The following is a 25,532-nucleotide window of genomic DNA, read 5'->3' on the forward strand; positions in this document are numbered from 1 at the left end:
TTGCTTGATGAATTACTTCAAGCATTTAGGCGTTAGGGTGCAAAACATATTCAATACTCCATGAATTTATTGCGGATTAGAATGTAGGCACTGAAATAGCACATTATTTTTGCTTAAGAATAAAACAAAGCTAACAGGATAATTGCATTTGGCTGAGGTAGTAATGGAAACGCTTCTTTAATGCTAAACATTTTATAGATGGGGGGAAACGGTGCCAGAAATTGTGTGGCTGAAAATTCAGGTCTGTTTGTGAGTTACTGAGGGGCAAGAGATGGAGAGAGAGAGAGAGAGAGAGAGAGGGAGAGGTAGGAGGAGGGGAGCAGGAGAGAGAAAGGGAGAGTAGAGGGGGGGGGGGGTGCGAATGAATAACGAATGTGCTTGCCCAGCGGGTGCTAGTATTGATCCGTGTTGAACCAGGTGGAAAATCTTTGAAGAGCAGAAGGAAAAACCAACCGTAGCATGCAAGGGAAGCTTAGTTAAGGACGGCATCCAGGCTGAATTGCATCTCTCAAGCAGAAGAGCACAGGGGGTGTGAGTCCTTCCTAAAGTCAGTATTCTCCTCCCATGCAGGATGGGGGCTCCTCCCCTCCCCAGAGCCCTCTCTCTCCCCCCCTGGGTATCAGCAGCCTTTATGGATTATTTTTGTCCACTACATGGTATAGTCATAAAGCAACCCCAGCAAATTCCCCTCAGAGCTGGTGGTGGGGAGGGCTGAGAGAAAGAATGAAATCAACCTTCTCCTTACCCTGCAGATCCTTGTTGCAAATCACAGTTGTCTTTTTGTTTGTTTCTTTCTTTTTTTGGACGCAACAATTTTCGTCCTGTTCCGTTGGACATCCAGCTAAATCAGAACCAGGGATGGCAGCCCGGTTCCAAGAACCTTCATCTGTGACTCTCGGGCTATTTCCCCTCCCCATTTTATAATCCCTCTCCCCCAAGCCCCCAACGCACCTATGCTGGTCAATGCAGCAAATCTTTAATTGGGGGTTTATGTTTCAGGGCTCCCTCCAGAACCCCTCAGTCATGGGCCCCGACTCCAGCTAGTAGGTATCACCCTTGAGCAATGACCATAACTCTCTCACTGAAACGGAGGCTGTGAATGCAGAGAGAACCTGGAACCTTCCGCCTGGCAGCACCCGGCAGTGCCACTAAGCCACCAGGCCGGCTCAGAGATCCCCCAGTTAATTAATGTCCCACATCAGATCCTCTGCGCATTCTTCACAGAAAGGGCAGGGCATTGCATGGAACGACTTCCTAATAGAGCTGGTGGTGGAGGAGGTGCAAAAAAAGCAACGAAATTCAGGAAAAGCCTGGGATAAGTCCAGAGGATCCCTCGTTCAGACGAACTGAGGGGAAAGTCAAAAATTATGCCGGCCTGGTTTAAAGGTGAGGTGAGAGAGGCTTTTATAGCCAAAAAAAAAAAATTCATTTCAAAAAATGGAAAGAAAGAATCCATCTAAAGAAAATATGAAAAAAAACATAAGCATTGGCAAGTCAGATACAAAACACTGACAAGGCAGGCAAAAAGAGAATTTGAAAATAAGCTTGCTGTAGAAACAGAAACTCCTAATAAAAACGTTTACAAATATATCTGAAGCAGGAAACCTGTGAGGGAATCGGTTGGACCATTAGATGATCAAGGGGGTAAAAGGGGCCGTTAGGGAAGACAAGGCCATAGCAGAAAAACTAATGAATTCTTTGCTTCGGTGTTTACTGAGAAAAAAGTTGGGGAGTGTTATACCCATGCCAGAAATGTTATGTAATGATGATGATGATTTTGGAGGAACTGAAACAAATCACAGTGAACCTAAATGAAGTACTAGGACAAACTGACAAACTAAAAAGTAGCAAATCACCTAGCCTAGATGGTTTGCACCGCAGATCTATTAATTTGTAATCTATCATTAAAATCATCAATTGTAACTGAAGATTGGAGAGTGAGCAATGTAATGCCAGTCTTTAAAAAGGGTCCCAGGAGTGACCCGGGACGCTATAGACCAGTGAGTGTGACATCAGTGCCGGGAAAAATCATAGAAACTATTCTAAAGAATAAAATTACAGAACATATAGACAGACCTGCGTAACCCCCGGGTGGATAGTCCCAGATAAGGGCCAGAGGGCACTTACCTCAATTCAAATATTAAGTGTTGAGTTCTCAAAAAAAAAAAATGTCAACTCACTCTGAGTATCCAGGATTCCCCTGGGGGGTGGGGGGATGAAGATTAATTTCTAGACCCTTTTGCATGTGCCGCACACCAAGTAACTCCTTTTACGTCCATTGTAAACAGCACTGATGATCAAATATAATAGAAGGTAGCAATGATCGTGCTGGAAGCTGGTTTGGTTTCCAATTCGATTTTGCTAATAGTCTGGTAGAACTGAAATTTTTTTTTTGCAGCTCTTGATGTTACTGTCCAAGTAATTTACACTTTGAGATCGTAATACATTTGTGACTTTTAACTTCCTGCAAATGTCTGGATGACTAAAGCCAGTTCCCTCAATAATTTAGCTCCTTCTCCTTGCCAATCAGTAGAATGTGTGGTGAAGTTCTTCTTACTGTGAAATGAGTAGAAATTTAATTACTTCTCCCAGATAATTAAGAAATTGAAGGTCCCAACGTCTTCCCGTTGTGGAATGGGCAGATATTTCATCCCCTCATTCTCCTTTCCTCCCACGAATCTCTTAGACTCCTGCTCTCTGGTAAGGGATGTGAATCCTTTCCTCCCTGACGACATCTTAGGAGGTGAAAGTCAGCACTTCCTCCAGGATGGGAACAATCTGAGGCCCAGGTGCCTGAGGCATTCAACCAATTAAATAAAAACCAAAAAAAAAAAAGGAAAAATCTTACTGAAGAGGGGAAACCAAGAAGAGGCAGGAAGGGTGGGCAAACGTCCTCCTCGCTTAACGAATGGTTTTCAAAACCTGGATGAAAATAGAGGATAAGGCGCTCTGCCTCCATTTATTTACCCAGGTCTCAGTCCACAAGGACCCAGAATCCTTCTCCCAAGAAAAATAATCAGAAGCGGGGACAGCACAGGACACGCTGTCTAAGGAATCCACACCCTGATGGTGTCAGGGGGTTTATAAAGTGTCAGACACATGGGGGGGAGGTGGGAGGTGAAACCCTTCACAGCTGCTCCCCCCCCCCCCCTCCCTCACAAAGAAACTGGTTCAGTACTTCTAGTGGTGAATCCTTTAGGTTTGCTACACAAGGTTTAAAGGGACACAGCCAGCGGGGATTTACTTAAGGGAAGACTTGCTTCACCAATTTGCTGTTGCGGGAGTGGACCCTTGGACTGAGTAGTTCCCCAAATCCCCACCATCGGCAGGCAGAGCTGGCTGGAGCAGAGGACCATAAGAACATACCATGCTGGGTCACACCAAGGGTCCATCAAGCCCAGCATCCTGCTCCAACAGAGGTTAAACCAGGCACAAGAACCTGGCAAGTACCCAAACACTAAGAAGATCCCATGCTACTGATGCAATTAATAGCAGTGGCTTTCTCTAAGACAACTTGATTAATAGCAGTTAATGGACTTCTCCTCCAACAGGAACGTCACCAATACCAGCCCTCGTTCCCCTTAGGTTAAGGCCTCGGGTGCTGGGGCCGGCTGGACTTAGGCGCGGGCCCCTGAGGAGAAGTAGATCCATTGCATAGGGTATTACAGGCCAGCACGGAGAGAAGCGGAGTCAGTACGGGCAGTGGTCGGGGCAGGCAGGAAGCAGCAGAGACTGGTGCAGGCTGTGCTCGGAGGCAGGCAGAGTTTGTTCAGTGTCAGGGTTCGGGCAAAGGTCTGGGCAGGCAGTGGTCAAGCAAGATGATGAGCAGGCAGTGGTCAAAGGCAGGCAGAGGTCAAGGTACAATCTGAAGTCAAAGCCAGGAGTCCAATCCGAATGGGTGAGGAGAGAAGGAACAGCAGGACAGACGAGACGCCGAAGACAGACGAGGGGGAGGCAGACCACGAAGACGAGAATTCGGAAGAAGACAAGACTTCCATGGAAACCAGGTTCCAGAACACAGGAACTCAACAGGACCCACAGTGGAAGAGGAACCAGGAGGCAAGGATCAGGATCCAGGAACCAGGAACCAAGGACTCACAAGCAAACTGCTACTCCAATGGAGTCGACCTATTGTCGAGGCGTAGGATTGTGTGTCCAGGCAGCGTTTTTATACAGGAGGCCCCATGATGTCATCAGAGGGCGCCGCGGTGGATTTTCCACCTTGGGCCCTTTAAATCCCGACAAGTCGTGCGCGTGCAGCTAGGGAGGCGCTGTAGCAGGACGCGCGGTGGCGGCATCGCCATCAGCCCAGCTGCACCTCGGCCGGAAGGATCTGCCATGCCGCGAGAAGACTGACGAAACAGGCCCGGGCCAGAGGTAAGCGCAACAGGCCGCAGAACGGACTCTCAGTCCACCTAGCGCAACATTCGCTACATTTTTTTGAAGGTGGTTAATAAATGTTGACACAGATGAGCTGGTGAATACAGTGTATCTGGATTTTCAGAAGGCGTTTGACAAAGTCCCTCATGAGAGACTCCTCAGGAAATTAAAAAGTCATGGGATAGGAGGTGGTGTCCTACTGGTTAGAAGATAGGAAACAGAGAGTAGAACTGAATGGCAAGTTTCTCAGTAGAGGAAGGTGAATAATGGCGTGCCCCAAGAATCTGTGCCGGGACTGGTGCTTTTTAACATAATTATGTAGCCCCAGCATCAAACGGGGGGCACATAAAATGATGAGAACTTCTGTCCCTAACGATGAGGACCAGTCTGATGGGTTCAGAAATTCAGGCCATGCACATGGTGAAGTGGACCCTGCTAGAAGCAGTGGGGGTAGCTCCCTCCATGAACCTGATCCCTATATCAGCGTTGCCCCACCCCCTCCTGCAGGTGCATCTCTCAGTCCAGTTTTCAGGCTATCCATAATGAATTTGCATGCACTGGACACCCCACGAAATTTAATGCTTGGGGAGGAGGGAGTTTGTTGATCTACTCAATATACTTTGTTTTATAAAATATTTCAGCTATCCTCAAAGACATCAACCGCAGCCTCTCTCAAGCAGTTTTGCTCTCTAACTCAACTAAAGCCTTTCTAATACACATTCACCTCCATACTTCCCCATAAACACAGCCTCCTCTCTCATACACACACACACACACTCCCAAACACATAACTTCCTTTCTCATACACACACATACACTCCCAAACACACATCCTCCTATCTCATACACACATGCACACTCCCAAACACACAACTTCCTCTCTCATACACACGCACGCTCCCAAACTCACACCCTCTTATCTCATACACACATGCACACTCCCAAACTCACACCCTCCTATCTCATACACACATGCACACTCCCAAACACACATCCTCCTAACTCATACACACATGCACACTCCCAAACACACATCCTCCTAACTCATACACACACACCCAAACACACATCCTCCTATCTCATACACACATGCACGCTCCCAAACACACAACTTCCTCTCTCATACATACATGCACGCTCCCAAGCACACATCCTCCTAACTCATACACACACAGACACACACACACTCCCAAACACACATCCTCCTATCTCATACACACATGCACACTCCCAAACACACAACTTCCTCTCTCATATACACACACACAGACACACACTCCCAAACACATATCCTCCTATCTCACACACACATGCACACTCCCAAACACATAGCCTCCTCTCTCAGACAGGTGGTTTGCTCTCCCTTTCCTTAAAACCTTCCCAGCCTTTCATCTGTGTCTCCCTTGTGCTACCTGTCTCTCAATATACCTTCCCCCTCCTCTGTGCACTCCTCTCTTGTGCTGCTCTCCTGTCTCTAGTCCTCTCCCTCCCCATGCTATTGACTTTCTCTTCCTCTTTCTTCCCTCCTGTCTCTTTCTCTCCTCCCCTTTGCCTTACTCTTTCTATCTCCATTCCTCCTGTCTCTCCCTCTGTCTCCTTTGTTCCTCTTTGGTCTTTTCCTTTCCTTGCCTCTCTGTGTATCCCTCCTTCCCTCATGACTCCGCTGTGCCTCCCCCTTTCCCTGTGACCTTCGTTCCTTCCATAGCACCTCTCCATCTCTTTCCTCCCTTGCTCCCCATGTGTCTATTTTCTTTTCCCTCCCATTTTCTCTGTGTCCCCTCTGTCTCTCCCCATTCCTCACTCTCTGCCTCTGACAGTCTCTTCCCCTCCTCTGTTCCTGTATCCCCTGGCTGGCTCACTGCAGCCCCTCTCTTAGGTCTTGGCCCATCACTCAGTCAGGGTGGGGAGAGACCCAGAGGGCACTGCTTCAGAGATCTATGGAGCCACTGCAAAATGAGAGCTGTGCTGTGCCCCGCCTCCTCTCCCCATCCCATCCAATCACAGCACAGGAAAGGAGGCAAGAAGGCGGGGACACAGCTCAGCTCTGTCTTTCTCTGCCTGTAACTAGGAAGCTGTGAGAAAGAGGAGGACCCGTCTGCAAAATCCAGATTTTCATGGTCCGGTCAGTATTTCTGACCAGACCCTGAAAAGAAGTCTACAAAATCATGAAAGGACTTGCACGGGTAAATGTGAATTGGTTATTTACTCTTTCAGATAATAGAAGGACTAGGGGACACTCCATGAAGTTAGCAAGTAGCTCATTTAAAACAAATCAGAGAAAATTCTTTTTCACACAGCTCATAGTTAAGCTCTGGAATTCATTGCCAAAGGATGTGGTTAGTGCAGTTAGTGTAGCTGGGTTTAAAAAAGGTTTGCATAAGTTCCTAGAGCAGAAGTCCATAAACTGATATTAATCAATAAGTATTAGTAGCCTAGGATCTATTTATTTAATGTTTGGGATCCTGCCAGGTACTTGTAGCCTGGATTGGCCACTGCGGGACACAGGATACTGGGCTTGATGGGCCCTTGGTCTGACCCAGTATGGCATTTTCTTATGTTTTTATGACACTGTTCAGCAGATCTGAAAACCTGGCTGTCCAGTCCAAAACCGGGCACTTGGCAACCCTACTCACACCTGACCCCCAATGGGTACTCACAACCTCATGACCTCATAAGCCTTTCTTCCTTCCTCCTGGACCTCTCCATCAGCAGTGCCCAGGCTTCCCCCGTCTCCTTCAAACTCCATTTCTTCCTGGGGTTCTCCTCATCTCAGGACACTCCTTCATCTCCTCCTCCAGGCCAACTTTCCACAGGGGGAGGAACTCTCCTCGGCCGGGGGGGATAAATCTCCTGCAGGGCCCACTCGTTATTGGAAGGGTCACTGGGCCCCACCAACCCAGGGGCTGGCTACTCCCAGACCCTACATCACTGGAGTTCCCCCTCTTCCCAATTCTGACTACCATATCTCAAAAAAGAGCTAGCAGAACTAGATCTGTCTACTATTTGGGATCCTGCCAGGTATTTGTGACTTGGATTGGCCACTGTTGGAAACAGGGTTCTGGGCTTGATGGACACTGAGTCTGGCTCAGTATGGAAAGTCTTATGTTCTTATCTTCTTATCAATTGGGAGTTTATGACAATGCAGCAGGAATTAAATTGTGCAGACCAGATGGGCCTTATGATCCATATCTGCTGTAATATTCTCTGTTTCTGTTTTTAAATTACAAATAAGCAGCAGGAAGCAGAGTGTTCTTGAGAGATTTTTTTTACAGTATTTTCTTCAGCTTCTCTAGCACTAATCTTAGAAACCTTTACAAGTCAGAATATGAAGGCAGATAGGAACAGTAAGGCCCATGCAGTTTCTTTCTGGTGCATGGCCAGTTGATCCCTGGCTTTCCCCTCACTTCACTGCATCAATGCATCCTCTATGCCTGTCCTAGGCTTTCTTGAATTCTGTCACTTTTTTCGCCTGCTTCCATAAATGCAGGCGTGGAACGGATCCCTGACAGTGTCTTAAGTGATTTACACTACTCCTCTGTTAACCTTTAAAAGCGAAACTTTAACGAATTCTCTTGGCAAGCAGGAGGTAAATAAACCCACTGCAGCAAGTAGCACACACTGACATGATATGATTTATTTTGCTAATGTAATTAACTTTTCTTGGTTTTAGGCTTTGCAAACTCTGGGAAGAATCTGAGTGACTTTCAGCTTGCTGATTTCCCGGTTCTCAGACACCTTGAGGCAGCACCAGCAATACTTTGGTTGCTTTCGTAATCACGCAACGAATGTTGGGTCTAAACTGGAGTTTGAAACACTCGACAAACGATGAGGAAAACGGAGGAGGACCCTTTTGTTTACCGAACTGAATGAAAACTTTCCTTCACTTGCAAATACCCAAGCAAAATGCTTGCAACTGCTTTTGACAAAAATCTTCGCGTGGGATGTTGCTGCATTTTGAATTTTCCACGACGAAATTTATCTAATGATAACGCCACCACGTAAACAAAACGTCCCTACTTCATGAGTGTGGCTTGTACAAGGACTGGGGCACACTTCATGATCCTAACTAGTAACAGATGTAAAATATATTTAAGAACTTTTTTTTTTCAGGTATACAAAGGATGGGATTTATTGCCAGAAAATGTGGTCAGGGCTCATAGAATTGCTAATTTTAAAAAAGGTATGGATTACTTTCTGGAGGACAGGTACCTTAATGATTAGTAGCCAGATAGACTTGGATGTCTCTTCCTTTTTACTTCTGGGAGGGAGCAATGGGCTTTCAGAGTCAGATCTATCAGGTGCCTCCAAGTGGCCCAGACTGAGCACTGTAAGAGGGTCTGCCCCAACTTGACACTTCTTATGCTCTTGTATCATCCTGTGCACTTGGCAGAACTAGAAACTGGGAAAGACATTGCGGTCAGGAATACTGCTGGATTGCTCCTGTGTTGTGTCTATGGCCAACACCCAGACCTTCAACAAACAGGATTGTATTTGTATTTATTTAAATGAATTTATTACTCGCACTATCCCAGGCTACAGGGCGAGCAACAAGACAATTAATAACAAATGTTAACACCAAGCTAGCTGTTAACAGATAGCAGAAAGGGCCAGCCCAATGTTCTTTATTCAATAAAGTTTTCAGCTTGTTACAGGAAGGTAGAAATGGGTTTCCTTCTGCACGTCCTCAGGGAGTGAATTCCGTATTGTGGGACCAGCAATGAATAACGACTTGTCAAATGTCTCGTCAAGATGGAAAAACTTTGGGGGCGGGAACATCAAGCGAATTATGACCCAGAGATCTCAGAGACTGAGATGAACAACTTCCTGAAAAATGCTGAAGCATCTTGACTGAAGGCCTTGGGAATTAAAAGTAAGACTTTGAATGTATTCTCCGTAGAACTGAACATTTCTTCAAGCCCTTATTTTAAACACACACTGATCCACATTGTTCTTTCGGAGTGCTATTTTTTAAATTTAAGTGCCTAGATTTAACCCGACGCCGAGTTTATCGGCGTCGGTGTTCATAACCGGCAGACAGCCGGTAACCGCGGGGTCGTGACCCCCTAATTGTAATATAGCACGGTGCCCCCCTTGCGGGCGCCATGCACGTGTTAAGAAAGCGGGCGCAGACTTTTCAGCGCCCGCTTTCCGTGTTTTTTTTTTTTTGCATCGGCCCCAGAGTGCCTTGGGGTGATCCTGTTCATGCCACTATTTGACTATCTTGCTCCTCTAGAGGAGCCATGGGGGTCCAAGGTGTATTGGGGAAAGGATTGCTCTGCATGATGAGGTTCCCCTTTTCCCCTCTCACTGGGGTATTGGGTATTCATGCCTCTGTATAGGCTGCTTTGCCCCTCTCGCAGAGATTTGGGGTGTTTTTGCTAGAGATCTGCTTTCATTAGAAACAGTTTATACAGCAGGAATAAATGTTTTAAAAAATGCAATTTTTCTAACCAGTTTGTCTAGCTAAATCTTATTTCTCTGCCATTGTGGAAACTGTGTTTGCTTGTGCCCAGAAAAAAGGTTTTGGCTCAGTTTATTTGCCAATTTCTGACTTTTCGTTCATTTTAGGGGTTCCTAAGTTATTTTGTTTCATTCGTTATGTTGTTTAATTTGTTAAACAACATAATTGTTGGCTTCAAGCCACCTGCCCCATTTTGGAATAATAGCAGTGGTGGGGCAGGAGGGACTGGGGATAACTCCCTTTCAAATTGGAGCTGATGAATGGGGTAAGATACTGGGGGGGGGGGGGGGGGGGCAGAGTGGAGGGGGAAAGTTGGAGAGGCATCCAAAATCTTAACAAAGATTTTTGTTGGTGGGGAAGAGAACAGAGCCCCAAACCAAACACCTTATTTTTCATAACACAGCACAAACCAGTCATAATCAATTAACAGTATTATGACAGGTTTGTGTTATGTTATGAAAAGCATTGTCAGATGTTAATGGAAATTTAATAAAGATATTGGAAAAAAACACTATTTTGTTTTGTTTTCTTCTTTTTCTTTTTTCGCTTAATTTATTTTGTTTAAAATAAATGAAACCAAGCAAAAAATAAAACAAAAATGAAAAATGTAACAAAAAAAACAAAACAAAAAAATGTGCTGTGCATAACTGCATACCCCTAATTCCTGTCATGTTTGGTGCTGCTTTATCCCTTCCATGATGCCATGTCTTGGAGTGCTGTTCCCTCTGCTGTCTGCCCTCAAGTTTCATTAAACTTGAATTTAAAAGCCCCAGTGTTGTAATCAGAAACTGAATGCATTGCTTCCCCCATTGACTTTAATGGAAACAAATGAAACATAACGAATAAACAAAATAACTTAGGAACCCTAAAATGAACGAAAAGTCAGAAAATGGCAAATAAACTGAACCCATACTTTTTTTCTGGACACAAGCAAACACAGTTTCCACAATGGCAGAAAAATAAGATTTAGCTAGACAAACTGGTTAGAAAAATTGCATTTGTGCTTTTTACATTTTCGAAAATATTCATTCCTTTCCCCAGCACATGGTTTCTCCATCTGACGGCAGCTTTAAGCTTGCAGGCTGTTTTAGCTAATCTCTTAAATCAGGGTTTCTCCAACCTGACCCGCCACTCCACAGAGAGTCAGGATATCCACAATGAATATGCATGAGATATGTTTGCATTCTCCTGGTCTCTGAAGTATGCACATTTTTCTTATGCATATTCATTGTGGATAGACGTAACAACCTAACTGGCTGTGGGGTCATCAGAATAGGTCTTAAATGTTGCTTTGCCTCAACAGACAGGGTAAGCCGCTGGCTCCGTGTCTGCAGGACAGACTGATCCAGTCTTGGTTTGAGTCATAGGGCACGCATGAAACTCCAGTTCCTTCTTTCCTTAAGGGACATTAGAATGACAAGTGCTTGCCGTGGGATAAAACCAGGACTGGACCAGCCAGCTGTGAGAAATGGTACCTGCTGGCCGCCCTCCTGACAAGGCTGGTGAACCTCACCAAGAAACTCGACTTGGCTATTCAGTAAAGAGACTTCTGCAAAAATTGTTTGTGCTGCATCAACATTTAGGGCCCCCTACAGAATGCACTCCTAATATGTTTGTTATAAAGGGTGCATGAAGGAATATCAATGCCCCCACTAACCTTTGTGGGGGGGGGGGGGGATCTTGACCTCTAGCTTGCTTCCACCTGCCTGAAACCATTCCAAGTTTATCACAGCTTAAACCACCCAGGACCACCACAGTCTCACAGAATGGGCAGGCCCCCCAGGAAGGAACTTCAAACCACACGACACCTGGGCCCTGGCACCGGTTGGGTAGAAGGGAGAAGGGATTTTATTTTCAAATGGTCTGAAAACACCAACGAAGCAAGCTGCTTCGTTTCTCTTGACAAGGTCACAAAAAGAAACACTAATGACATTTCCTTTAAATTTTGTAAGCATTTCGTATTCATTTCTGGGCCGCTGACAGAGCCCATCCTTCCAGCAGCCAAAGAAGAACAGAGATGGCCAGGCCGCTAACCCATCCTACCAGTGGTCAAGGAATAGGGGAGATGGCCCAGGCCACTGCCCAAGCCATTCTGCTAGTGGCCAAAGAGGAGGACTTAGTTAAGATATGGGGGAGAAAAAGTGGGAATGGATGGTGATGGCTGAAGAGCCACAGGGCGGGATCCAATGACAGGGGAGAAATGCTGAGCCTAGGGGAAAGGCCCTGGAGGAAAAGGCAGGGACAAATGTAGGGGGAGTCTGTTAGCAAGGAGGAAGGAGGCTCTCACTGACTGTAATAGAAACAGAAATGAAATGACCGAGAGAACAAAAGTAGAAAATGAAATTAAGGCATTCAGAGGTCTCCCTGCCCAAGCTGGCAAGGACAAGGAGGAAAGCTGTGGATGAAATTTACGATCACTTGTCGCTTTGGAAACGGCTCCTGTTTTAGGAATCAGCACTAGAGAGAAAGAACCGGGCATAGGATGTTACTGCAAGTCAGGAAATCCCGGCAATGTCGTCACCACAAGTACGAGCATGGAGCTGGTGTTCCTGCAGGGACGCCAGAAGCTCCAGTCCTTACCATCACAGTACCACTGAAATCAACTACAAAAGTTACAACAAAACTGTGCATATATATATGTTCAGTATGCTTGGGGATAACATGGACAGAGCAGCCGTTACTACCCTTAAGAGAAACAGGGGGGTAACCTGCACGGAGCAGCAGCTACTGCCCTTAACAGAAACATGGGGGTAACCTGCACAGAGCGGTAGTTACTACCCTTAACAGAAACAGGGGGGTAACCTGCACGGAGCAGCAGCTACTGCCCTTAACAGAAACATGGGGGTAACCTGCACAGAGCGGTAGTTACTACCCTTAACAGAAACATGGGGGTAACCTGCACAGAGCGGTAGTTACTGCCCTTAACAGAAACATGGGGGTAACCTGCACGGAGCAGCAGCTACTGCCCTTAACAGAAACATGGGGGTAACCTGCACAGAGCGGCGCTTACTACCCTTAGCAGAAACATGGGGGTAACCTGCACGGAGCAGCAGCTACTGCCCTTAACAGAAACATGAGGGTAACCTGCACAGAGCAGCAGTTACTACCCTTAACAGAAACATGGGGGTAACCTGCACGGAGCAGCAGCTACTGCCCTTAACAGAAACATGGGGGTAACCTGCATGGAGCGGCAGTTACTGTCCTTAACAGAATACATGGGGATAATCTGCACGGAGCGGCAGTTACTGCCCTTAACAGAAACATGGGGGTAACCTGCACGGAGCAGCAGCTACTGCCCTTAACAGAAACATGGGGGTAACCTGCACAGAGCGGCGCTTACTACCCTTAGCAGAAACATGGGGGGAACCTGCACGGAGCGGCATTTACTACCCTTAACAGAAACATGGGGGTAACCTGCACAGAGTGGCAGTTACTACCCTTAACAGAAACATGGGGGTAACCTGCACAGAGTGGCAGTTACTACCCTTAACAGAAGGCTTGGGGGTAACCTGCACGGAGTGGCAGTTACTACCCTTAACAGAAACATGGGGGTAACCTGCACAGAGTGGCAGTTACTACCCTTAACAGAAGGCATGGGGGTAACCTGCACGGAGTGGCAGTTACTACCCTTAACAGAAACATGGGGGTAACCTGCACAGAGTGGCAGTTACTACCCTTAACAGAAGGCTTGGGGGTAACCTGCACGGAGTGGCAGTTACTACCCTTAACAGAAACATGGGGGTAACCTGCACGGAGCGGCAGTTACTACCCTTAACAGAAGGCATGGGGGTAACCTGCACGGGTCAGCAGCTACTGCCCTTAACAGAAACATGGGGGTAACCTGCACGGAGCAGCAGCTACTGCCCTTAACAGAAACATGGGGGTAACCTGCACAGAGCGGCGCTTACTACCCTTAGCAGAAACATGGGGGGAACCTGCACGGAGCGGCATTTACTACCCTTAACAGAAACATGGGGGTAACCTGCACAGAGTGGCAGTTACTACCCTTAACAGAAACATGGGGGTAACCTGCACAGAGTGGCAGTTACTACCCTTAACAGAAGGCTTGGGGGTAACCTGCACGGAGTGGCAGTTACTACCCTTAACAGAAACATGGGGGTAACCTGCACAGAGTGGCAGTTACTACCCTTAACAGAAGGCATGGGGGTAACCTGCACGGAGTGGCAGTTACTACCCTTAACAGAAACATGGGGGTAACCTGCACAGAGTGGCAGTTACTACCCTTAACAGAAGGCTTGGGGGTAACCTGCACGGAGTGGCAGTTACTACCCTTAACAGAAACATGGGGGTAACCTGCACGGAGCGGCAGTTACTGCCCTTAACAGACCCATGCGAGTAACCTGCACAGAGCAGCAGTTACTGCCCTTAACATAAACATGGGGGTAACCTGCACAGAGCAGCAGTTACTGCCCTTAACATAAACATGGGGGTAACCTGCACAGAGCGGCAGTTACTACCCTTAATAGAAACATGGGGGTAACCTGCACAGAGCAGCAGTTACTGCCCTTAACAGACCCATGCGGGTAACCTGCACAGAGCAGCAGTTACTACCCTTAACAGAAACATGGGGGTAACCTGCACAGAGTGGCAGTTACTACCATAAAAAATTTGCAGGGCAGACTGGATGAACCAGATGGTCTTTTCCCACCATCTTTACTATGTTACTATATGTTCCTATATTAAGGGAAGGCTTATTTTTCAACAAAGACCCTAACCTCTTAAAATAAGTGATTACCTTGTCTATTGATTGTAATATTCTTAGAAAAAACCAAGGTGGCTGCCTTCTATGTTATGATCATGGACGATATACACTTGAGAGCTGCATTCAGTAAACCAAGCGCTCGGTACAAAGATAGTAAAGGATTTTTTTTTTTTTTTTAAATAATAATATTAAAAATTTAACTGGCCTATTAAATTAGGCCCTGGTTTAATTGCTCTACTCTTGCCAGCTAAACAAAACCGCCCAGCTCTCAGCAGCTCAGTGGTTGCTTTTGGCCCTGTTCCGACAGCGCGGGGGGCTCTGTGCAACGTACAACTTACGTGGCTTCCCAATCCTTGGCCACAATACGACTGAGGATGGAATACAGGGCCTGGTTGCTGAAACTCCATCACCGCTAGGAAATAGTTGCCTTAAAGTATTAAACTATTAAATATTAAAGTATTATGATAGCTACTGCTCTTAAGATCTAACACAATTTTGTGGTAATTCTCAGAAAATTCTCTGCATGGTTCCAGAGGAATAATACGGAGAAACATACAAGGACCTCGCCAAGGATCAACATTTTTATTTTATCTTTTGGCTTTCTTGATTTGCTCCAACTATCGTTTCTCATCCTTTGGACTTTCTTAAAGTACAAATAATATGTTGCATTCGGCGGTTTCGCAGGCTGTTTCCCGTGAACCCCCGCTCTCACCTCTTCTTCCCAGGGGGGCAGGACACCGCCAGCTCCAGGCACCTGCGCCTCCCCTTCGGCGCGCACGCGACCAACCTCAGGCCGTTTAAAGGGACCGCGGCAGGAGAGCCCTTGCAGCCCCTACTAATGACATCACCAGCATTGCACTATATAAGGGTAGCTTCCCCGATGCACTCTGCCTCAGCAACAGGTCCAGCTAATGCTTGCAGTGTGTTTTGCTTCCTGCATTCGTCTGCCCAGCCTGCTCCAACCTACATCTACCCTGCCTGCTCCTGCCTGACCTGCCCAGCCCACGTCGGTCCTATCCATCCCTCTTCCTCCCCCCTCGGACAGATACCTGGTTTTGACCCTTTCCTGGATTCTCGATGTGGCCGGTTGCTGCCTGCCATCGACCCTTGCCTGGACTCTAGAGACGCCTGACCGCCGCCTGCCTACAACCCTGGCCTGGCTTTGGACCACGTCCCTAATCATCAACAGAGACCCTCGCCTAAGCCCTGCCGGCCCTGGCACTCAAAGGCTCTACCCGAGGGGAATGTGGACTGGGAAAGGTGAAGCTCCAGACCAGTCTCTGCTTCGCCTGGGCCCGGTGAGAACCTGGAGGTAGAGCCAATCTCACCCCAGCCCAACATCCTCGCACTGAGGTGCCCCGAGTTCTAAGCCTTTCCCCCCATACTAAATCAGGACCTTACCTTTTCAGCCTGTTTGGATAGTTTTACAGAAGAAGCCTTGCATCTGTCAATCCGAGTGGCCGGCCTGGGCTTCCTGACCCTGTGGTTTTCAGCTGGACACATTCAGGAATTTTGCCAAACCCACATTGTGTAGAGACTCAGATATATTCAGACAACCCTCAGGTGCTGAATACGCAGAAGACTATTGTTATTTACCTGAATATATAGGATTGAATACATCTGTATACTTTCATTCATATTTTGATGATCTACTTTGATTTCACCAAAGCTTTTGATACAGTCTAGAGATGTCTAGAGTCTAGAGTCCCGAACCACGGGAAATTTCATTTCCCGTGGTTCGGGACTAATTTTTTTTCAGCTGTCCCGAACCAAAAAAAAAAACCACCCCAACCCTTCAGATTTAATTAATTACAACCCCACCCTCCTGACCCTCCCAAAACTTGCCGAATGTCCCTGGTGGTTCAGCAGGGGTCCCGGGAGTGATCTCCTGCTCTCGGGCCGTCAGCTGCCAGTAAAATAAATGGCGCCGGTGGCCCTTTGCCCTTACCATGTGTCAGGGGCTATCGGTGCCATTGGCTGGCCTCTGTCACATGGTAGGAGCAATGGACAGACGGCACCATCTTAAAAAGTGGCACGGGCCATCCATTGCTCCTACCATGTGACTGAGGCCGGCCAATGGCACCGATAGCCACTGTCACATGTTAAGGGCAAAGGGCCATCGGCGCCATTTTGATTAGTGGCAGCTGATGGCCCGAGAGGGACTTTTGGTAAGTCGGGGGGGGGTCGGGCAAGTCTTGGGGATCGGGAGGGTGAGGTGTTGCAATTAATTAAATTTGAAGGGTTGGGGTGGGTTTGAGTTTTGTTTTGTTTTTTTTAATGTGCCCTTTCTCCCCCACATAAAATTTTGTGGGTTTTCCTATCGTTTTGCCGATCCCCCCGAAACACGACAAAATAGTTAATATCGTCTATATTTCCTATTTCATTGCAAACGAATGCACACCCCTAATACAGTCCAGTATAGGAGACTTGTGAATAAAATGAGAAGCTTGGGAATGAGCGCCCAAGTGGTGGCCTAGATTACAAACTGGTTGACTGGTAGGAGAGAGTGTGTGATGGTAAATGGAACCTACTCTGAAGAGAGAGCAGTGGTAAGCAAAGGGCCACAGGGATCGTGTTGGGACCGGTTCTGTTCAATATCTTTGTGAGCGACATTACGGAAGGGATAGAAGGTAAAGTCTGTCTATTTGCTACATACTTACAGTTGTGGATTGTTTATATTTGCTGTCTCTGGAATAAAATATTATTAAAAAAAAAAAAAGATCTGCAACAGAGTGGACACCTGGAAGGAGTAAAGAGAATGAAAAGTGATTTATGGAAGCTTGAAGAGTAGTCAAAGATTTGGCAACTGTGATTCAATGCCGAGAAGTGCAGAGTCCTGCAGCTGGGATGCGGTAATGTAAAACAGCTGGATGTGATGGTGCATGAAAGATTGATGTGCACGGACCAAGAGAGGGACCTTGGGATAATAGTGTCCAGAAATCTGAAGATGGCGATGCAATGTGACAAGGCGATAGCTAAAGCCAGAAGAATGCTGGGCTGCATAGAGAGAGGAATAACCAGTAAGAGAAAGGAGCTGGTGATGCCCTTGTACAGGTCCATGGTGAGGCCTCACCTGGAGCACTGCGTTCAGTTCTGGAGACCGTACCTCAAAAGGGACAGAGACAGGATGGAGGCGATCCAGGGAAGGGCGACCAAAATGTGGGGGGTCTGTATTGGAGAATGTGAATATGTATAACCCTGGAGGAGAGGAGGAGCAGGGGAGATAGGATACAGACCTTCAGATACTTGAAAGGTTTTAATGATGCATGAACTTCGAACCTTTTCCGTTGGAAAGGAAATAGCAGAACTAGGAGTCACGAAATGAAAGTCCAGGGGGATGACTCCGAACCAACATCAGGAAATTTTTCTTCACAAAGAGGATCGTGGATGCTTGGAATGCCCTTCCGGAGGAGGGGGTGATAATAAAAACAGTCAAAGAATTCAAAAGGGCATGGGATAAACACTTGGATCCCTAAAGGCTAGAGGAAGGAAATGAAGAAAAGAGCACATGGGGGTAACCTGCATGGAGTGGCAGTTACTGCCCTTAGCAGGAGGCCTGGAGATTACTACCCCTAACCAATAAGCCTTGATACTTTTGACACATCTGCAAAAACTGCTCTCCATTTCAACAGTAAGGGAGAAATAAGGGGAATTGAATTCAGACAATAACCAACATGGGCCACAACCTTTTTGGTCTAGGGTACTGATAAGCATGGGGCTAACCTGCATGGAGCGGCAGTTACTATCATTAACAGAAGGAATGGAGATTACTACCCCTAACCAATAAGCCTTGATGCTTTCATGCAACTGCAACATCGCTCTCTGCTTCAACAGTAGGAGAGAAATAGGGGCATTGGATTCAGACAACAACCAACACAGTCTGCGTTTCACGATCTGGGGTACTGATACGCAGACACAAGAGAAAAAGCGCAGGACGGCTTCTACAACCAAGTCCAAAAACAAAGCACATCACACAGCATTGCCTGAATTTTCAAAAAGACTCCTTATCCAGTAAAAATGTTGCTAGCAGTAATTTTTTATGGGTTTCACAGTTGCTTAGTTTTGATTGTAAATATTACTACCCTTAGCATAAGGCTTGGGGATAACTGCATGGATTGGCAGTTCTACCCTTAAGAGAATCATAATGGTAACCTGCACGGAGCGGCAAATACTACCTTTAAGAGAAACATGGGGGAAACCTGCAAGGAGCGGCAAATACTACCTTTAAGAGAAACACGGGGGTAACCTGCAAGGAGCGGCAAATACTACCTTTAAGAGAAACACGGGGGTAACCTGCACGGAGCGGCAAATACTACCTTTAAGAGAAACACGGGGGTAACCTGCACGGAGCGGCAAATACTACCTTTAAGAGAAACACGAGGGTAACCTGCACGGAGCGGCAAATACTACCTTTAAGAGAAACACGGGGGAAACCTGCAAGGAGCGGCAAATACTACCTTTAAGAGAAACACGGGGGTAACCTGCACGGAGCGGCAAATACTACCTTTAAGAGAAACACGGGGGTAACCTGCACGGAGCGGCAAATACTACCTTTAAGAGAAACACGGGGGTAACCTGCACGGAGCGGCAAATACTACCTTTAAGAGAAACACGAGGGTAACCTGCACGGAGCGGCAAATACTACCTTTAAGAGAAACACGAGGGTAACCTGCACGGAGCGGCAAATACTACCTTTAAGAGAAACACGGGGGTAACCTGCACGGAGCGACAAAAACTACCTTTAAGAGAAACATGGGGCTAACCTGCATGGAGCGGCAAATACTACCTTTAAGAGAAACACGAGGGTAACCTGCACGGAGCGGCAAATACTACCTTTAAGAGAAACACGGGGGTAACCTGCACGGAGCGGCAAATACTACCTTTAAGAGAAACACGGGGGTAACCTGCACGGAGCGGCAAATACTACCTTTAAGAGAAACACGAGGGTAACCTGCACGGAGCGGCAAATACTACCTTTAAGAGAAACACGGGGGTAACCTGCACGGAGCGGCAAATACTACCTTTAAGAGAAACACGGGGGTAACCTGCACGGAGCGGCAGTTACTACCATAAGAAGCTTTCTGGGCAGACTAATGGACCATTTGGTCCTTTTCTGCCATCATTACTATGTACTATGTTAATTCTGCTCTTTGTGGCTATGTCAATACTGAAATAAGCTCTTGCACAGGAGGAAGGGGGGGAGGGGCTGAATGCTTGAAAAATAAAACATCAAAAGCAATGACATCGCCTGCACAAACAGCAAATAAAAAAATCCAAATTTTATTAGACTATAACATAGGCAGACAAGCTATATGTCTATGTTGAAAGCCTGAAGTTTTTGGCAGGAGTCTGAGACTCCATTAAAAGAAAGCGTATCTTTCAACAGTGCCCTGCCGTTTTGCGCAAAATTCCGTCAACATTCAAAGGGGTGGGACTGCAGGAAAGTCTGACGCGTAAAACCATGCGTCGAGGTTCCTGCGCCCAGAGAGGGGGAGCACGGAAGAACCAATGCACGAAGACGAGGAATGAAAAGCTGGGAGGATCCCCGGCTCAGAAAACGTCCAGTCCTACAAGAGGTCAAAGTCCGAGGCCGAGGCCCACCTTTCATGAGTCCGTGTGGTCACGGCGAAGGGCCGTTCAAGGCCAGAACCTCATCAGGGGTTTCACGGTGGCAGGAGAGTTGAGCAAGGAAGAAACAGGAAATGAACCTGGTGGACCAGCGGTTCGGGAGCCTGAAAAGTTGATATTCTGTTGATTTAATCTAATAAACATTTTAAACTATGACCAGAAGATCGCCATCCCAGGTGTTATATGACCTTTTTTTTCTCCCTCACAATGAAAAACACAACACAACTCAGCTGTATTAGAAGAACAAGAGGCATATATATATATATATATAATATTTAAAAGCACTTCCAAGTTTGAAAAATAAGAGGCAAAGCATGGAGGAGAGAAACAGACGAGAAAAGCATCCTCTGTTGTAATCAATATAACAACTGCTCGGCGGTTCATAAAGTTAACTGCAGATGATAAATCCAGAACGAGTAGTTATAAAATAACGCAGTCCTGGGTCAGCCGGCAGTGTAAGAACAAAAGGTTACCCTCAATGAATGGGAAATATCCTATTGCAATCAGAATTTCACAGTGCCCTGAACAATAGATTGGGAAAACATCAGCCAAGCCAAGGATGGGGAACTCGACATTTTCAGCTGAGCAAAAGCCGGATTGGTGGGTTGCAGGAGCTGAATAAAAAGAGAGAGGCAGGCACTGAAGGCTGTGAGACCATATCCTGAAGGGCCGGCAATCTACGAATATCAAGCACTGCTAATACCAGAAGGCACTGGGGTAGGGAAATTTCCTGAACTTTTATACTGGATAAGGAGAGACTTCGGTAACATAATCTATGTAAAATAAATGTAAATATTGCTCTGTAAATATTGTAAATATTGCAAATAAATGTAAATAAATAAATGTAAATAAATAAATAAAAATGTAAATATTGCAAATAAATGTAAATAAATGTAAATATTGCTCTGTTCCTTTATCTCCCCTCTTCCAGTTCCAAGTTAATTTTCCCTGTTTTTTGTAACTTTCTCACATCCTTTTCTGATTCCCTGTATTTAAAGTTCAAGGTTTTTATTGAGAATATTGTTTATTACGCTACGTTATGCCTTTCACACTTTGTTAATTGTAAACCGGGTTGATGTGATGCCTGTCATGAAACTCGGTATAACAAAAACAATAAATAAATAAATAAATAAATAATCTAAATATTTTTGCGAAATGTATATTCAGAATGTTTGAAATGAATTTCGCCAGTGATTCCCAAACCTGCGCCCAGGGACTTGTAGCCAGTCAGGTTTTCAGGATATACACGATGGGCCAGATTTTTAAAGGGGTACACACGTACCCCCCGAAAACCTGCCCGAAGTTCCCCCTGCGCGCGCCGAGCCTATGTTGAGGAGGCTCAGTGGTGCGCGCAAGCCCCGGGATGCGCGTAAGTGCCGGGGCTTTCCTGGGGGGCGTGTAGCGGCGGCGCGACATTTAGGGGCAGGGCCGCGGGCGTTGTTCCAGCCCGGGGACGTTTTGGGGCGTGGCCGAGGCCTCCGAAATGGCTCCCGGGCCTGGGAATCGCGCGCCTGCGGCCGGCCCGACGCGTGCAAGTTACGCCTGCCTCAGTCAGGCGTAACTTGTGCAACAAAGGTAGGGCTGGTTTAGGTAGGGCTGGGGGGGGGGTGGGTTAGGTAGGGGAAGGGAGGGGAAGGTGCGGGGGGTGGAGGGAACAGAGGCAGGCAGCGCGGCTCGGCGCGCGCAGGCTCCTGATTTTGCACAGCCTTGCGCCCACCGATCCCGGATTTTAAGAGATACGCGCGACTACACGCGTTATCTATTAAAATCCCGCGTACTCTTGTTCGCGCCTGGTGCGCGAACAAGAGTACGCGTGTGCGCAAATTTGTAAAACCTACCCCACAGAATATGCTTGAAGTATATTTGCCTGCAAATTGAGGATATCCTAAAATCCCGCCTGACTGGGGGTTCCTGAAGACAGGTTTAGCCACCACCGGCTTTTGTAGAAAGAAGATGTACCTTTATAGACTTTTTTTCTAGCATTATCCTTGTTAAAAGGAGTACAATCTGTTACAGCAACGAGAGCAATTCAGTTCCTCGGCACTGCATTTTCATCCAATTCTCCAAAGGAGCTAGTACAGATGTGCTTTCTTGGCACATGTCTTTGTTTATGTAAGAAACAGAACATATCACCCTTGGCAAGAATTAGTCAGTAAGTGGATGATGTCTGAAGCGAAAGCTAATTGCTTTTGTCGGAAGGCACAAGATGGACGGACACATGAGGGGGAAACTCAACCAAGCGAAAGGAATAAAACTTAGCGAGGCGAAGATATCCTCCTCAGACCAGAAGGAAAACCTTGTTTCTGTGTGAATATAAGTGCGCGATTTGCAGAACGAAAACCTTTTCCCACTAAAAGCAAAGTTCTATTAAGATTAAGATTGGGTGGACCGTGTGACTCAATTTTCAAAAGTAGATCCTGGTTCCACTTTCTCTCCCCCCTCACCCCACTCATCTTTCCAGGGAAGTCAGACTTACAACTCTGTGCACAGTGGGATAAAACCAGCAGTCCATCAGTCAGTCCTGTGGACATGCAGCTGGTCATTCTCATGAAGATGGGAGTTCTCTCTGATGCTGTGAAATCCCATAAAATGAAACTACTAATTTAGGAACTGTCTCAAACACCCACCACTTTACGTCTCGGTGAGATAATGAACCACTGAAATCCATCCATGATAACCTGCAGGCTCCAATGTGCCATGCAGGGCCAGGTCATGGAAAGGCCCGTGGCGTCTCCACTAAAGCCATCTGCAGGTGACCCAGGGCCAGCCATGGAAATCTATGAGTGGCATTAAATGATTAGCAAGTCCTGGCTTTTCTTAAGAAAATAACATCAGCAAAGTCCGTCCATGAAATATGGTGAAAACAGAGTATCCGGTGAGGCTGGCTTCTCCAAACAGCTACTGGACGTTGACGGAACCCAGCAGGTACCAGTCCTCGGTCTGTAAACTGCATTAAAGGCAAGAAGAAAAGCATCCCCAAAAACATCCTTTATTAATTGCCCTCATAAATGTCAATCTCAACAATTAACTTTCATCATCGCAATGTAATTATTGCACTGGTGACAAGAGAACTTCTACAAAGACAGGCCTGTGTGTGCATATTTTGCTTGTTTTATTCAATCCTACTATAAGCCAACATAAGGTTTTTCTGCTGTGCTCATTTACATGTCATTAATATTAAAAGTTAATGAGTGAGCACCATCTGGACACCTCATGACTCTCAACAAGTCAGCACAATTGCTTTCAATAATAAATGCTGGGAAGGGCCATTAAAAGAAAGACACTGCATTTAGGAACAAGATGAAAAGTGACCTCAAGTTTGCCACCTGTGCAAAATATGAAGGCAAAAATAGTTTATTGGTCAATATTTCTTTATTGTTGCTTAACTGAGTGAGTGTGAAGAGATAAAATCCACTGGAGTAGTAAAACAAGTGGCACATGAATTTTACTGCTTGGGGAGAATGTACCTTTTCATTTTTTGTTTGCTATTAAACTGCAGTAAAAAAAAAAAAACAAACAAGAAAATGGCTGAGAAAATATATCTCCCTAGCAATTTGCAAGATGCCTTCTTGCATGTCTTGTCATCTCTTAAGACGGTGTGTCATAAAAGAATGATTTACTAAGGGAGCTGGATTACGGTATGCTGTTACCAGCCCCATTTCAGTGGCAAAGGATGTCAAAACGTAGAATTTACTCACAGAAAATAGCTAATATTTACAGATACGCATGGGGGGGTGTGGAACGTGGACTGGGGAAGAGTCATCGTAATTTTCCAGGAAATGTGGCACTTGGATCAAGTACCAGGCTGAGATTAACTTTCATTCTGGACAAGGTTCATGGTCAGTGATGACACAAACATCAACATTGCTAGCTCTTCCTCTTAAGAAGGGAGATGGATTTTCCATATGTGGCCAACACAATTGCCAATATTTTTTTTCACTTGTATCCTCTAAAAATGCAATGCAAATCTCTTTTCTCTCAGAAATCACTCCAAATATACTATTTAACAAAGTTGAAGGTGACAGATCCTGAAATGGCCTACTAGCGGAAGTGGGAGAGGCCACCACTCTAGCAGATTTTGGACGTGCTTGGGACAATGGTGAGAAAAGGGTTGATAGTATAGGACTTGGGGGAGGAGGGAGTTGGTGTTGGGTTATGAAACCACACCCCCCTCCCAAGGGAGGGAGATTAAAGAGCATGCTACCATTTAAGTGAACTGCAGCAGACAAAACAAAGAGGACAATGCAGCTGTGAAACGTGAGCTACCAGCCCAAGAAAAGGTTGCCAGACATCTTACTGTGAAGGTGCTTAAATGACTATTGAGTAGATAGGTAGGGGAATGTGCATGTCACACACCCCCTGGACTACTGTTAGTAAATTGGCAGTGAAATATCACATTAAATCATACAAAACTATCACTGGAAAAGTCAGACATTGGAGAATTCTGAATGAGATAGAGATTTGTAAGAAAAATGTACTGTCAAACAGTTCTAGGAAGCAAACAGATTCTCACCCTGACTAACAAGGGGAGTCAAACCCTTGGGTACCCAGTTCTTAGCAAACAGAAAAAAAAAGCCAGGTAGGATAAAAGCATATGCATATATTCTCTTTCCATGGCTTTGCCTGGGTCTTGACTTGGCTGAGAGAAGGTGATACATCCAGGGTTAGAGGACAGAAAAAAAAAAAGCCAGGTAGGATGGAAGGGTGTGCATATATTCTTTTTCCAGGGCCCTGCCTAGGTCTTGGCCTTTTTGGTTAAGAGAAGGTGATCTATACAGGCTGGGTAACAGTGAATGACTGGCTATGCAATTAGTGGAGCTAAAATCACTAAAAGTTGATACTGTGGAGGGACTGAATACTAAACAAGCCATCTGCCTCATGGAGCTGTAAACCCAAGCAAGGAAAAGTTCTCCTACCAAGGAATAGGCACTCAAGGACAGTAGCAGATCAGGAGGGGACCCTGGGTCCCCCTTGAGCAAGGGGACTGCAGTGGCAGATTGAGTGGTCCCCCAAGAGGAAGAGGATCCAGGTAGAAGGGGATCCCAGTGACAGCTTGAGTGGTCCCCCAGGAGGAAGAGGATCCAGGTAGAAGGGGATCCCAGTGACAGATTGAGTGGTCCCCCAGGAGGAAGAGGATCCAGGTAGAAGGGGATCCCAGTGACAGATTGAGTGGTCCCCCAGGAGAAAGAGGATCCAGGTAGAAGGGGATCCCAGTGGCAGATTGAGCGGTCCCCCAGGAGAGTGTGGACCCTAGCAGCATTCCAGGAGGTGGGTTCGGGTGCCCCAGTAGGATATGGACCCCAGCTTTGGCATGGACCTTTGAGCAGAGCAGAAGCAGCA

This window comes from Rhinatrema bivittatum, chromosome 8, assembly GCF_901001135.1.
Source record: "Rhinatrema bivittatum chromosome 8, aRhiBiv1.1, whole genome shotgun sequence".
NCBI classification, from domain to species: Eukaryota; Metazoa; Chordata; class Amphibia; order Gymnophiona; family Rhinatrematidae; genus Rhinatrema; species Rhinatrema bivittatum.